The sequence below is a fragment of the Pelodiscus sinensis genome, chromosome 2 (assembly GCF_052426305.1).
Source record: "Pelodiscus sinensis isolate ZL-2025 chromosome 2, ASM5242630v1, whole genome shotgun sequence".
Classification (NCBI taxonomy): Eukaryota; Metazoa; Chordata; order Testudines; family Trionychidae; genus Pelodiscus; species Pelodiscus sinensis.
This window is the reverse complement of record NC_143053.1, coordinates 104,559,465-104,574,239: the sequence shown is the minus strand read 5'-3', so window position 1 is coordinate 104,574,239 and position 14,775 is coordinate 104,559,465.

Sequence of the window (14,775 nt, the reverse complement as noted above, 5' to 3'; positions counted from 1 at the left end):
GCGGGAAAAGCATTAATTAAGCAACCTGTCCCCCTCCCCCGAAAAAAGTCACTGTGCCTTTAAATCCCCACGCTCCTTGCTTCCCCTGCCCCCGCCAGACGCATCGGGGAAGAATGTCCTAAATGGCCTTCCGTCTGAGAAAAGCAGAAAATACTGGACATTTTATATATCCGGTATTTGCTGGTTTTTTAACCTCTCAGAGGCTGCAAATACTGGACATCTGGCAACTCTAGCTCTGCTGAAAACCAGTTCAGCTCCATTATTGGCAGCCATGGTGGAGCATTAGTATAGACAGGGGACTATTGACCACTGGCTGGCATTTTTACTACCTTATCTTCCAGTTCTTCTCTGATCTGGATTAGGCTACACAGTGGTTTGAATGCCATGCTGGGCTACACTCATAGTCCTACATTACCTGTTCCAGTGAAGCTTCACTAATGGTTATTAATGCTAAGTTTTTCAGTTGCAGAGGCTTCCCTGTACCGGACACATATTTATTACAGGAGGAAGTTTTGAAAGAAAGGGCTTCTTTCCAGAGCCACATTTTCAAATAGAAATGATTTTTATTTACTATCTCCTTTTCCAGGTATATGCTCCCCTTTCCAACCACCACCCTTTGGCATGGCATGTCCTCATAGGGTGGGAAAGTTTAAACAATAATTACTTTGTTTGGTTCTGCAGAATTATCCCAAGTCTCAAGTTCACTTATAATTGTGCACAGATGTAGCATAAGCAAAGACAAGCCGCAGACCTGTGTGAATAATTTTTGAGCAGCATCAGCAAGGGGCAGTGAGGCCAAAATTAGCAATTTTCCCTTTAGGCCTAAATTGGCACTTTGCCACTGAGACATTCTTTTTGCTTTTGTTTCATCATGCTCAGCCAAAATGATTGCAGGGATTTTGTTCTTTTCAAAGTTTCACTGGATTCTTTGGTACGTGGTGTATTTGTTTACAATTTAATGTTATTTATTTAGAAGACTTTAAAGGCTTGTATCTACTCTCAGTGAACAGATTCCCTCTAAGGGCTGAGTTGTGTACACTGTGGCAGCAAACTGCGAATGCAAACACACGCTCTGACTGCTGTTGTGCCTGATGTCTGGCGGAAACAGGGCCATGAGCAAACTGAGTGCTGGTCAGAGGAAGCAATAGTGTGTAATCCATTGTGTCTGGTAATATTCTCATCAGATTTTAAGTGTTTGATTGGAGGTTAGGAGCAAGAGCCTTCTTTGAGCAATAGATCTGTTTCACTCTTCTTCATGCTACTTGGGTTGCCTGGAAGAGTGAAGTCATGCAGGCTCTGTCAAACATTTACCTTGCGTCAAATAGTCTCAGTTCAGAGCTTTGCCTGGCAAGTGATACTGGAGAAAAGGCCACACCTGTATTCCCCCTCTAGGGTCCAGCAAAGAAAACCACTCTTGGCTCCCAGCTCCTCATCTGTCATCTCTTTTGGACAGATACCCACATTTCTCTCCCACCTACAGGCAGTTTTTCCAGGCTGCACAGCTCCCTGCACTGTGATAGCCCCAACAAGCCAGAATGCCTAAACAGTCCAGTATCTGGGCTGAGCTTTCTCTCCAGATACTATGAACAGCTGTAATTGCTAGCAGTTACAAATTTCCACACAGCTCTTTCTAAGCAAGCATATTTATTCCCTGCAGTGTTTTCCCTTTAGAGAACATATTGAAATCAATAAAAGAAATTATGTGCATGCATATAAGCTTATTAGAGGTCACCCACAATTGCCTGACTTCAACAAAGGCATTGGTGGGAATCCTACAAACCCCACGCAGTGGTTATAACAGCCTCAGTTCGGAACGTGCACCCCCATTAGTAGATCAGTCTTTACTTTTCACAGCTCTGGTCACTGATCGTAAGATTCTGGGAATTCTGAGAATCAGCAAATAATAATCCTCTCCTTCAGGTACAGCTTCAAAAACAGGCTGGCTTTTTCGCAGAACTAGAGGTAGGGAATTTGCATTCAACCACACTTAGAGTCTCCCCAAGCAAAGTTCTTGAAACTGTCCAAAAGTGCATGCTTGTCTGGCACACTATTCAGCGCAGTCCTTTGAAAGTTCATAAAACTTCCTAGGGTCCATGCTACATCTCTTCCCTAGGGAGGTTACATACAAATCCTGGCACACAATACTACACAACCTCAGCATTTAATATAATGAAGTCCAAAAGAGATTTAAACTGATATTCAAAATATCCCTCCTTCCCCTCGCCTCCCAGGAAACTAAGAAATAACACAAGACAGCTCTTCCCAAAAAGTAATGATACTTATGGAAGCAACAGAAGGGTTCACCAGTTATTCAGCTGGTGTACATCAGCATAGCTGCACTGAAGTCAATGGAGCTAGGCCAGTTTACACCAGCTGAGAATTTGGCCCTCCCTTTGCAACTACCGGTTAGTTAACTTATGAGCCTCAGTGTTCTTAGCTGGCTTACGTTAGGGCTTAAATCCCAAGATTTAAATTAGAGATGGACCAAAACCAGGTATTCAAAATCCAACTGACCCTCCCTGCTCTTTGGGTGTTGGAGATCATATGCAAATCCCTGGTGCCAATCTGTTCTCCCTTATGGCAGTTAGCGATAGCAAGCACATGTGTGCAAGGCAGCCAGATGCAGACACTCTGAAAAAATACTATACAAAGGAGGAGTTTGCTTTTAATTTGTTTCCCCATGCCTCCCAAAACCACCTCCCAAGAGCCACCTGCATAGAGGAGAGGAAGGATGGTCTGTGGTGATGGACACCATCTATGTTTAGTAGCCAGTTCTGCCATAGCCTACCTGCATGTCTAGGTGTAAGGCTCTCTGGGCCTCAGTAATCCATCTGCAAAATGGAAACAGTAATGCTTCTTTTCTCTGGGTCCTACCATTTGTCTGTCATATCAGATTAGACTGTAAGATCTTCAGAATAGGGACAGTCTCTAAATAGGTCTATGTACTGTACACAGAAAAATGGGAGCCTAGGCTTGGCAGGGCCCATAAAGTGTTCCTGCACTTTTACTAATAAATAGCAACATTTGTGTATTACAGGATTTCGTTTGGACAACTCCCAATTTACACTTTATACCCGAATCATATGTACAGCCAGATCCATAAAATGATGAAATGCTCAAATCAGAATTTCCACATGCCTAGGGGGAAGATCACCATCTTTTAAGGAAAGCATGAGTTTTACTAGCTGTTTTAATGCGAAGGCAGCTCAGTCAGGCTGTAACTGGCTTTAGCTGGCCCTCCAAGGAGCGGTTATGTTCCTTGCCTGTTTATAAGCAGCAGTAAGTTCAGGGGAGCTGCATACTGATTCAGTTTTGTTTCACTGGCTTTTGGTAAAAGTGTGAGCGTATTAGAGAAAACCCAGAACTTTGTAGTTGCATAAAGGTAACTAAACTTTCACCACAAGACTTATAGACTCATAGAATTTAATGCTTGAAGGGAGCATCCTGATCAAGTAGTCTGAACTTCTGCCCATCACAGACCACAGAACCTCACCCACCCGCTCACTCCAATAATATACCCAAAACCTCAGCTGAACTATTGAGGTCCTCCCCTTTTAACATCCCATCCCTGACCACTGGAGATATTTGCTAAAAGCAGTCATGGATTGGCTGTACGCCTCTGAAGGTAATTTCGTCACATCATCCATTCCATAAACTTATCAAGCTCAGTTTTCTCTTCCTCCTTTATTTCTTAAACGAAACAAGCCAAGTTTCTCAAGTCTTCATTCCTCTGATCCTCTCAATAGCCCTTCTCTGCACCTGTTTTTGTTTGAATTAAACATAGGAGACCAGAACTGCACCCACTATTCTAGATGAGATCTCACCAATGCCTTTATTAGCATTTATAACACTTCCTTATCTCTAATGGAAATCCTTGCCTGATTCATCCTAGGGTTTCATTAGCCTCTTTCACAGGGGCAGCAGGTATTATAAGCAGGGGAAGGTTTTGCCTTCCCAAACTTCCAGGCAGGGCTCCCTGACACTCCGCTCCCAGAATGCCTGCTGTAGGTATACTGGGAATGGAGTGTTGCTGCCCCCACTGACCACCCTCCCCGTGCTCCGAGGCTGGAGAGGTTGAGGTTGTGAACTCTCCACCCTCCTTGGTGCCCAGGGGCGTGGGAAGCTGGGGTCACATGCTCTCCTCCCAACTCTTAGTGCTGGGGGGGGGCACTGGGATCGTGCATCATCCCATCTCCCTGAGATGTAGAGCCTAGGCAGAAGGGATAAGGTTCAGGGCATGGCTTGGGGGAGAGGGGGGATGCCTCCCACAGCCCTACTTTCACCCACCACCCATGCTCTTCCATGGCTGGTTCACACTAGCAACTCACAATCATCCTATATACCTAGGTCTTTCTCCTCGTCTGTTGTTTCATATAAATTCCTAGCTGATAGCAAAAATTCTTATCCATCTTCTTATCGATCCTTAAATATGTGACCTGCACTTTGCACTATGAAATTTCATCCTATTACACTCTGTTACTTCAGTTTTCAAGGTCATCCAGATCTTCTTGTATGATATCCCAGTCCTCCTCCATATTGGTTATACCTCCCAACTTTGTGTTATCTACAGATTTTATTAGCACTCACCCTTTTTGGGTCAAGGTCATTCAAGAAAATATTAAATAAGATCGTTCTCAAGACTGATCCTTGAGGAGCTTCACTAGTAACCTCCCTTCAGCCTGATAGTTTGCATTTTAGCTTGTCCTTCTATTTAACCAGTTCCTTACCTACCTTTCAATTCTCATTTAATCCCCAACTTCTCCAATTTAATAATTTCCTTCATGGAACTGTATCAATTGCCTTACTGAAATCCAGGTAATCACCAACCAGACATGCTGCATTTCTTTTGCCTAGGAAATCAGTTATTTTCTCATAGAAAGTGATCAAGTTCATCTGGTATAATCTATCTTTTGTAAAGCCATTTTGTATTTTATCCCATTTACCATTCATCTCTATGTCCTTAACTACTTTCTCTTCCATGCTTTCTCTTTCCAAGACCTTCCCTATAATTGAGGGTCAGATTAACAGGCCTATAGTTTCTCCTGGGTCACTTTTTCTCCTTTCTTAAATGTAGTTACTATGACTAGAGAATTGCTAATATAAGGTATTGCCCCTGAGTTTATGGATTCTTTAAAAATCCTTGCTATTAGTCTTGCAATTTCATGTGTCAGTTCCTTTAATAGTCTCAGATGGAGATTAGCCAGGCTCCCAGATTTGGTCTCATTAAACTGTTTGAGTTTGGCTTCCACCTCAGATATGATAATTTCTATTTCCATATCCTCATTTCCATTAGCCACCCTGCCACTGCCCCCAAGCTCCTCATTACCCTTATTAAGAACTGACGCAAAATATTTGTTTAGGTGTTGGACCATACCTAATCTCCTAATACTCAATTTTTAGTAATCCCACTTCTTTCCTTTTTTCTTTTTATTTATATGGGTAAAGAACCTATTTCATTTCCTTTGCTTGGCCAATGCTGCTTGGCTTTTGGAAGTTCTCACTTTCTCCCTACACTTTCTCTCCCCCAAGAGTGATCTTGCCGATCCGTCCCATCTTCTGTCACTTGTCTTTCTGTTTTCCTTTAACACCTATTTGAGGGGCTTGTTCATCCAGTTCGGTCTGCAAACCTTCCCTACAAATTTCCCCCTTACTTAGGGTGCAGGCTTCACATAGTTCCTGCAACTTTAACAATGTTCCAACATTCAGAACCTGGAGTTCTTCAGACTAATCAACTCTGCTAACTAATTTCCTTAACTTTTTTAAGTTAGCACCTTTTAAAATCAAGGACCTTAGCTGCAGTTTTATTTTTATTTTCCCTACCATTTAAGTTTAAATTAACTCATGATCACTCAAACCAAAGCTGTCCCTTACAATCAGTTCTTCTGTGGGGCCTCCCACTCACCAATACCAAATCTAAAATATCATCATCTGTTTTGGTTCAGTGAATCTTTGATGAAGAAGTCTGTCAATCAGCCATCACATTCAGCAATATAAGCTTAAAAAACAACAAATGGTCTGGTAACACTTTATAGACTAACAAAACATGTAGATGATATCATGAGCTTTCATGGGCACAGTCCACTTCTTCAGATGACCGGAGTTTTGAGTTTAGGATTTGTAGACCCAAAATAAACCAGCAATATGCCAGCCCAACCATTATTAGTAGCACTTGTTCTCTAATCTATACCTGGGAAATCAATATCTCATAATCACACTAAGCAGAGCAATAATCAGTGAGGATATCATATTGCAGAATGACTTGAGAACCATGCCACAGGGTGCCTACCGAGGGTACTGCACTTCCTGGCCAGTTCTTGTGGCTTCTCAGTCAGAAACACCTACCAGGTTCAAAAACGAAGAGTCCTGTGGCACCTTAAAGACTAACAGATTTATTTGAGTACATGCTTTCATATAAAATCTACTTTGTCAGATGCATGGAGTAGAAACTACAGGGGTAGGAATATATGGAGTTGCTCCCTTCTTTTGATATGCTAGTTCATACGTATAGCCCTAACTCTGTGATTATCACTCCATGCAACTGATGAAGTGATTTTTACCCACAAAAGCTTATGCCCAAATAAATGTGTTAGTTTTTAAGATGCCACAGGACCAGGAGCAGTCCGAGGTAGGCTGCGGCAGCTGTCGCCCCAGGCGGAATGCGCGATCAGCGCCCCTGCCTGCACGGCCATCAATGGGTCGTCAATGGGGTGACGTTATCAGCAGGTGCCCCGGGCGCCCTGTGATGTCATCATCGGGCGCTGTTGAAGGTGGCGCCCTAGGCGACAGCTGAGACAGCCTATAGTCATGGGCCGCCCCTGCATAGGACTCTTCGTGGCTTTTGCAGATACAGACTATCATGGCTACCCCTCTGAGACACATCACACCCCGCTGTCACCCTTTTACTGCATGTGTATTTATTCACTTCTTACATAATATAACAGTGTACTTATGACTTACAGAAAGGAGGCTTCTGCACAGCCTTTTCTCCTCAGTTCACTGTGGTGCTGGCAGGCCAGGTGCCAGCTAATGCCCAGGGCCTCTCTGAGCACTAACAAATGCATAGCAGGAGACCAGTCTGGCTTACTGGTGGCTTAGTATTGTTAAACGAGGGTATGTCTACACTACCCGGCTAGTTTGAATTAGCGGGGTAATGTAGGCATACCGCACTTGCAAATGAAGCCACGAGGAGTAACGGTAGTTCGAACTAGGAAGCCTAGTTCGAACTACCTAGTTCATGCCCCGTGTAGCCGCGCTGCACGGGGTTCGAACCAGCGGGGTTTTAAAAATGGCAGCGCCCCGCTTATGCAAATGAAGCCCGGGAAATTCAAATCCCGGGCTTCATTTGCAAGTGCGGTATGCCTACATTACCCCGCTTGTTCGAACTAGGAGGGTAGTGTAGACATACCCCTAGATATTAGCACTATAAGAATGTGTTTACTGTCTAGACTTTATGGAAAGCTTGTAGAATGTTGCATGTAGTAATCCTACTGGTAGTATCTGTACTCCATGCCAAAAGGCTTGCTTTAGGAGGGCACTTCTACACAGTAGGGCTAAACTCGAAATAAGCTACACAACTTGAGCTACATTAGTGTGCTCTTCTCCCAACTTCCCTTCCTCCTCATACAATGAGGTTTACAGAAGTCAGAGTAAGAAGCCCGTTATTTCGAATTTATTTCAAAATAAGGGGCTTGCTATGTAGACATGCACTACATTATTTCAGAATAACTAAAGTTATGCCAAAATAACGTTGTGGAGAGACATTAACTCACTAAATAGGAAAAAATCTTCACTGCATGCAAAATGCTGGATTCTTGTGGAAGCAGTAATCTCCTGCCCAGCAAGAAGAGCTACTGATCCAAATGGGCCACTGTGGAATGTTGACTTTGTCAATTGCTCCCTTACCCACTCATGACAAGATTATGTGCAGTAGTGCTTGTCCTATCATCTTAGACTGGGGGAGGGCAGTGGGACTGGGCAGATAAAAATCTCTGACCAGAAGATTTTGGGGTCTTTTTATGCTGTTCAGACTCTAAGTGGCAAAAATTCCTAAAGATAAGCAAAAGATCCAGAACTAACCTGGGTTAGCCATAATGGGCATATGCAACTGGCATATTTCAGCAGCTCTATCATCTGAAACCTAAAGCTGGAATTCATTTGCATGCATATGTTGATCTGTTTTAAGCTTGTAAAAAACTCTTGTTTTTTCCCCCTTGGGTAATAAACCTCCGTTGGCTTGCGACAGGATTGACTACAAACATTGTTTTTGGTATGAGCGCAAAGGTCCAAATTGACCTGGTGTAAGTGAACAGCCCTTTGGGACTGGGAGTAACCTGAATATTTTATGCTCTTTGGTGTAAAATGACTCTCTAGTAGAGAAGCAAGCTTGATAGGTTGAAGTGCCCAAGATCACTGTCTGACTCCATCTTAAGGCTCCACAGTGCCTGTGGAGTTTACACTTACTACTTGGCCAGGGAAATCTAAGTTTAGAACTCTCACTCAATGTAGGGTTTGTGCCAACAGTCTGCCCTAACAGTAGTATTCTTGCTCGTGAGCCATTCCAGAAAGCATTATACTCTGATACTCTTCTCTGAGCTTCCCCCCCCCCCCCCACACACACACACTTCCTGTTCCTCCCTCTCATAGCCTCCCAGTTATGGAGCCAATTGCCCCATTAGCCCAGCAATCATCAGCCAAGTGTCAGTAGTCTCCAACAGCAACTGATTAATCGGTTTCAATTAAGCCTGGACTCTTCCCAGTGCGGCAGCAACTTCAGTGAACAGGGTGCTACTAATGTCATAAATGATTCATACACTTTACTCTGGAACTAATTTTCCCCAATGGGACATGCTGATGGCAAAGTTCTACAGCAGAAATAATGAGTTAGCAGCATCCAGAAAACGCAGACAAGCTAGCAAACACCTATGGAATTTATGAACTAGTTTTCTTTCTCTCTGGCATAATGATGTTAATGCTCCAAGCTAGGGTTGCAGTTGGGTCAGAGATGAATCTCTTGGTGACAAGACCAGTTCTAATGAGCTACTGCAATGCAAAAACCTAACATCATTATTATGTTGGTAGAATGAACAAACTAGGTCTATTTGAATACAACAATGAGGGAATGGTGCAGTGGTGTTTTCTGCTTGTTTAATATACTTATCTTCTCTTTTCTCCTGAATTCAGGTTCACGCTGTAAATCTGAATGTCTGATCTTCAGTTTCCTAGTGCTGAGGATTTTTTTCTACAATAATACAGTATCTAACTGCTCTTAGGAAGAATGTAGCTTGAGAAGAAACTTCCCTTGTATATCCACGAATAGAGCACTGACTCAAAAAAACCCAGGCAATGTAATGACTCTAGAACAGGTGAGTAATAATTTTCACAGGGCGGCCACTTCCTGAATTTTGACACATGGTCAGTGTCTGGCTCTGCCCTCTCCTTCTCAGGAAGGGGTGTGGCCTCAGGCAGAAGGGATGGGGCTGGGAGCTACTGAGTGAGAGAAAGAGAGTGTGTGTATTAAAAAGAAACGCTCTGTGTGAGTGACAGATTTGTGACAGATTGAGTGTGTGTGGCACAGAGACAAGAGCGTGTGTGTGGCAGTGTGTGTGTGACAGTGACTGTTTGTGTGTTGTGTTTAAAAGAAGCACACGGGATCTTTTTCAGGGGGGATAAGGCAACACGCCTCATTTAGTGAGCATACATAGATCAATCAATACTTTATCATATGGATATGATACATTACACTCATGCACTCACACACACACACAAGCACACTCCATCTTGTTGTTACCGATAGTTGCTCCCCCTAACAGCACTGCTCCAATGTAGACAAGACGAAAAACCCTGGGTCCCCCTGCAAGATGCCTCATATTTATCCCTCTCATGCAGCCAGTTAGTCATGATTTACATATGCAGTGAGATGCTTGTGACACCTTTTTTTATGCTGCTTCAAAGAGGGTCCTTCAGGCACTTCCTGCTTGACTCCCAAGGCTGTCTATATGTCCAATCTTCTTTTCAATGAGCTCACTTCACAAGTTTTATTGTCTTTGGATCTGGCTTCCAGCCCCTCTCCACCCTTGCAACTGCTGCTAGAGGTGCTCACCTTTCAAAGCTTTTCCATTCACACCTCATTCATTTCAACAGGACAATCAAGGAAAGGGGAGAGATCTATTCTACTCCTAGAAAAAGACATTTTCCTATGCCTAAGGCCTATAACATAAAGGGCTTAATACAAAGTTTCTGTGGAAAAGACTGGATACAAGGTTTCTCTTAATACAAGTGATTCTATAAGAAGGCTTAACACAAAGATGTATATAAAAGGACAAATATATATATGGACTTACAAGTTTATCTTAATACAAAGTTATATGAGAATGATACATGGTTATATGGAAATGTTACAGAGATTTATCCACATGTTTGGCACAGAGATAGTGCTTGCCTGCAAGACGGAACAAGGTCGGGGAGGGGCAGCTGAACACACGCTTCTGGCTACAAGTATGCATGCTCTGCTAATCAGCTGGGTGAACTAGAAAGAAATGCGTGGCGGGACGGATCTAGAATCGTATCATGGCACATATGATCATTCACAACAGCTCATGGCATGAGAAAGCACTGGGTGATAGCACATGGTCCAAAGACAAAGAAAAAAATACTTAGGATGCTAAAGTCAGTTTGCACCTCTCATTCTCAGCAGTTGCTGTAGAGACCACAAACCTATTGCATCATATTCATCCTTGTGTAACACCATGGGCTTCAGTGAAGTGGAGATTAATTTTTCCACTTGCTATTATTTATTTTAGGTCTGTTTTCCTGATTAAATTCCGGTGTTATTATTTAACTTGGGCTGTACGGCACTCTGAATGGATGCTGCCAAATCGTATTTGGCCCATAAATCAGATTTTTTTGAAAAAATAATCTTCTACAGAACCTAAGAACCATTTAAATGTTTCCACGCACCTTTTTATTCTAAGAGAGAAACATGTGTTTTTAAACATAAACATCCCCTGCAGCACTTGAATCCCAAGTTGTGGCAGTATTAGAAGATCAACAATCACTATACACATTGGAAAATAAATTAGATTTAATTTGGGAGAGTGGGTTTTCAGTTTGAATAGCCTAAATATAATTAACAATTCAATTGCAGTGCTATTACTAGACTGAGAACCATGATCTTGGGAAGCAGCATAGTTTAGTGGATAGGTCACTGACCTGGAAATCAGAAGACATTGGGTGAAATTCTTGTTCCACTGAAGACAGTGGCAAAACTACTATTGAGTTCGGTGGAACCAAAATTTCACTGCTGGAATCTACTGTCATCCCAGCTCTGACACTGATCTGATGGGATGACCTTGGGCAAGTCATTCTACCACCCTATGCCTCTTGTTTCCTTTCTTCTATCAGTCATCCTTCTTGTCTATTCAGAATGTAAGCTGTTTGGGGGGGGGGGGGGGGGGGGGGGGTGAGGGAAGGATGAACTGTCTCTTACTATAAGAGATGGTCTTGCATTTACACTCAGACTAATTTATTATCAACACAAACATATTCACTTAATGTAATGGACTGGATTTTCTTAACATAATGGAAATTTTCATGGACTTGAGTGATCCAACACTGGGGTATAAGTTGGTAAATACCAAACAGATTTTGCAAAACAGGAAATTTTCAGTAAAATCTGACAAGAAAAGGCCGTCAATCCAATGAAAGTAAGACTGGAGTTATCTAGATATTACTGTAATAAAAAGTGATTATAATTAATAAATTTTAGAAGTAATCTCTCTAAAGCTAGTAAATCTTTCTAAGTGGAAGACACCTTTAAAATGTGAAAATTGGAGGGAAATTTAATTTTTAGAATTATGAATTTTAAACTGAGAGTGCCCTTTTAAACTCTAATCCATGTACTGTGATAAAAATAATAGATGAGCAACTATTTAACACAGGCTATAACACCATCACAAGGTTTTGTTGGAACCATAAACCAGGAATGCAGCACGAGAACAGAATTCACCTCGCTTGTGTCCAAAAACCCAATATGGAATTTCCTCATTTGGAAATTACAGTATTTTTATTTTATGTGGATACATATTATCTGTGGCTATATAGGAATGATAAGAAAATCTCACTAACACCTCAGGAAATATGCCCTTAAAATCAACTGCTTCTCATTAACAACATACAGTAAGAATGCTGTTGCATCTGTCAAATAGATATTTGGAAACAACTTAAAGAGCAAACCTTTTCACCCTAATAGCGGTATGGATGGAAAACCTCAACTGTTAAAAAATATTTTCTTTAGGTTTAAATCGCCATAAAACTTTCAGTGTTCAATAACTTTCATCAGACCTGGAGTGTTTTAAGCACTAAAAATACACATTGGGCAGCCTGATTTTGCAAACTATACAAAGCCTTGCTCTGTTTAAACATGACATAGCAGATGTTTGTTTGTGAGCTTTATTTGGTGTTGCTTCTAGGTCTGGCTCCCTTCCTGCTCATTTTACCCTATCTTCCCTTCCAGCCTCATGAGTTGTTGAGAGGCAATGAGCAGTGAAAATAGGTCACTCTGGTTTTATTTCTTCTTTCCCCCTCTCTAGATTTTTCTACTATTGGCGATTTTAACTTTGCTGGCAATTTAAGAATTGCAGAAAACCCAGGGAAAGACAGGGAAAAGAAGTCTGGCTCACCAGGAAATATATAGGGTTACAGAGTTGTCAGGAGAATTAAAATGGCTTTGGGTAGCAGCCAATGACACACAGAAAAAAAGTACAGGTTTCTCTGGCTTGAAACCACCCTAGAGAGAAGTGGGCTGTGGGAGGCAGGCCTGTATTTTTGTACCGGGAGTTGATTAAGGATTTGATTGTTACTATTACCTACACAACTAGTCTTTTCCTGTATCACAGTGATTCAAGTCCTCCTGACACAGCATCTTCTCTCAGTTTGTGGAGGGAAACCTCAGTCCCACAAAAGCAAACTTGGTAAGGTATGCTAGTTGGACAAGAGGACCAACTCTGGTGGAAGACTAAGTCTAGAAAATATTTTGTTATTACATGTTGGGAGTGGCCAAACAGGGAAGAATGAGACAGAGAAGAGGAAAAGAAGAAAGACAGTTGGTAGCTAGTCACTGCAAAGAACCTCTCAATATGGCATTGTCCCTGGTCACAGATCACAATGGTCACACAGCAAAGAAATTGGTACAGTCCAAAGCAGCTGGCTGATAGGTACCTCACAGGGACCTTAGTGTAATATGGGTAGCTGGGGTAGCAACACCTCTGCAGCTGTGAAATGATCTAGTGTTTTCTTCAAAATCAATGGACCTACAGCTCTGTTTATTTAGAACCCAAAGGCCAGTTGTCAAGAGACTGTGAATAACGTGGTGTTTTAAAGATAAACTTTCAACCCTAATGATCAGTTAGGATTGCTTTCCATTTTCAAGGCTATATTTCCAAAGAAAAGGGCTTTAACTCTCCTTTCCTTAAATATGAAAGCTGAGGTTGTCCTTTATACTGCTATACTCTGCCAAAAGGGAGAGGCTCGTTGTCATGGGCTCTGTAGTCCCACAAGGATTGCTCTGCTGATACACAGCAACACCCTTCACTTGCCTGTTTGTGTGTGTGATTTTTATAATTGATCGTTATTTTGGCCATTAAAAGAAAGGGAGAACTAGGTTCAGATTTAACAAATCATTTAAGTTTTTGCTTAACTGTAAGCTTTTGGGGATGGCCTCAGGAGACTTGGATTCGATTCCAAGTTTTGCCACTGGTGTGCTAAGTGACCTTAGGCCAATTACATCACTCTCTTGCCTCAGTCTCCCCATCTGTCAAATGGGAACAATGATATTTACCTCCTTGGTGAAGTCCTTTGAGACTTCTGGATGAAAAGTGCTATATAAGAGTCAGTATTATTATTCATGGGCTTAAATTTGGTCTTGCTCACAGAGTATTTTCTTTTGGTCAGAAAGTCTTTCCAGCTAACAAATCCCATCTGCTTCCAATAAAGAGTTTTTAGTATCATGGGGACTTGAGGCCACTGTTAGTTCAACATAGAATTTTTCACAGTTACAAATATTTTTTTCTTTCCTTTTCTTCTTCTTCTTTCTTTTGTTATTGCTGAGGAAATAGAGTGCAAGAATTTGAAATGCTAGCAAGATTTTTTTCTGGGTGATCAAAAAGTGCAACAAAAATGACTCTATGATATTAGAGAAACAGAAACAACTTCCAATCTCTTAGCTTGAGAGAGAGACAACTTACGAATCATGGTCACTTTAATGTGCTGCTTCCTAATCAATTGTATACACACACTCACTGATGAGTTTTTTAGGCCACAAGCTCAGAGTAATCCTTCCCTTTATATCCCCACTCGGGAGCAATAACTGGTTCATGTGACAGCGACAGCAGGTAAAGCAGCTTGCTTAAATCGAAAGGGGGAAGGAATGGAGCCCATGAAACTTGATATAGTTGTTTTGGAAGTAGTCAAATGAAGAAGTTCTATAAACTATTTTATCTGCAGAATAATGTGAAGATTTGTCTGGTTAAAAACTGAGTTTTCTGGCAACTGGCTCAAATAGTCCCTAGCTACATGTCACTGCACAGTTTCACCTAGAATTTGGGATGAAATCAGAGTAATAGGTGGGAGGGATAGCTCAGTGGTTTGAGCATTGGCCTGCTAAAACCCATAGTTGTGAATTCAATCCTCGAAGGGGCCATTTAGGGATCTGGGGCAAATCTGTCAGGGATGATACTTGGTCCTGCCATGAGGTCAGGGGACTGGACTCAATGACCTCTC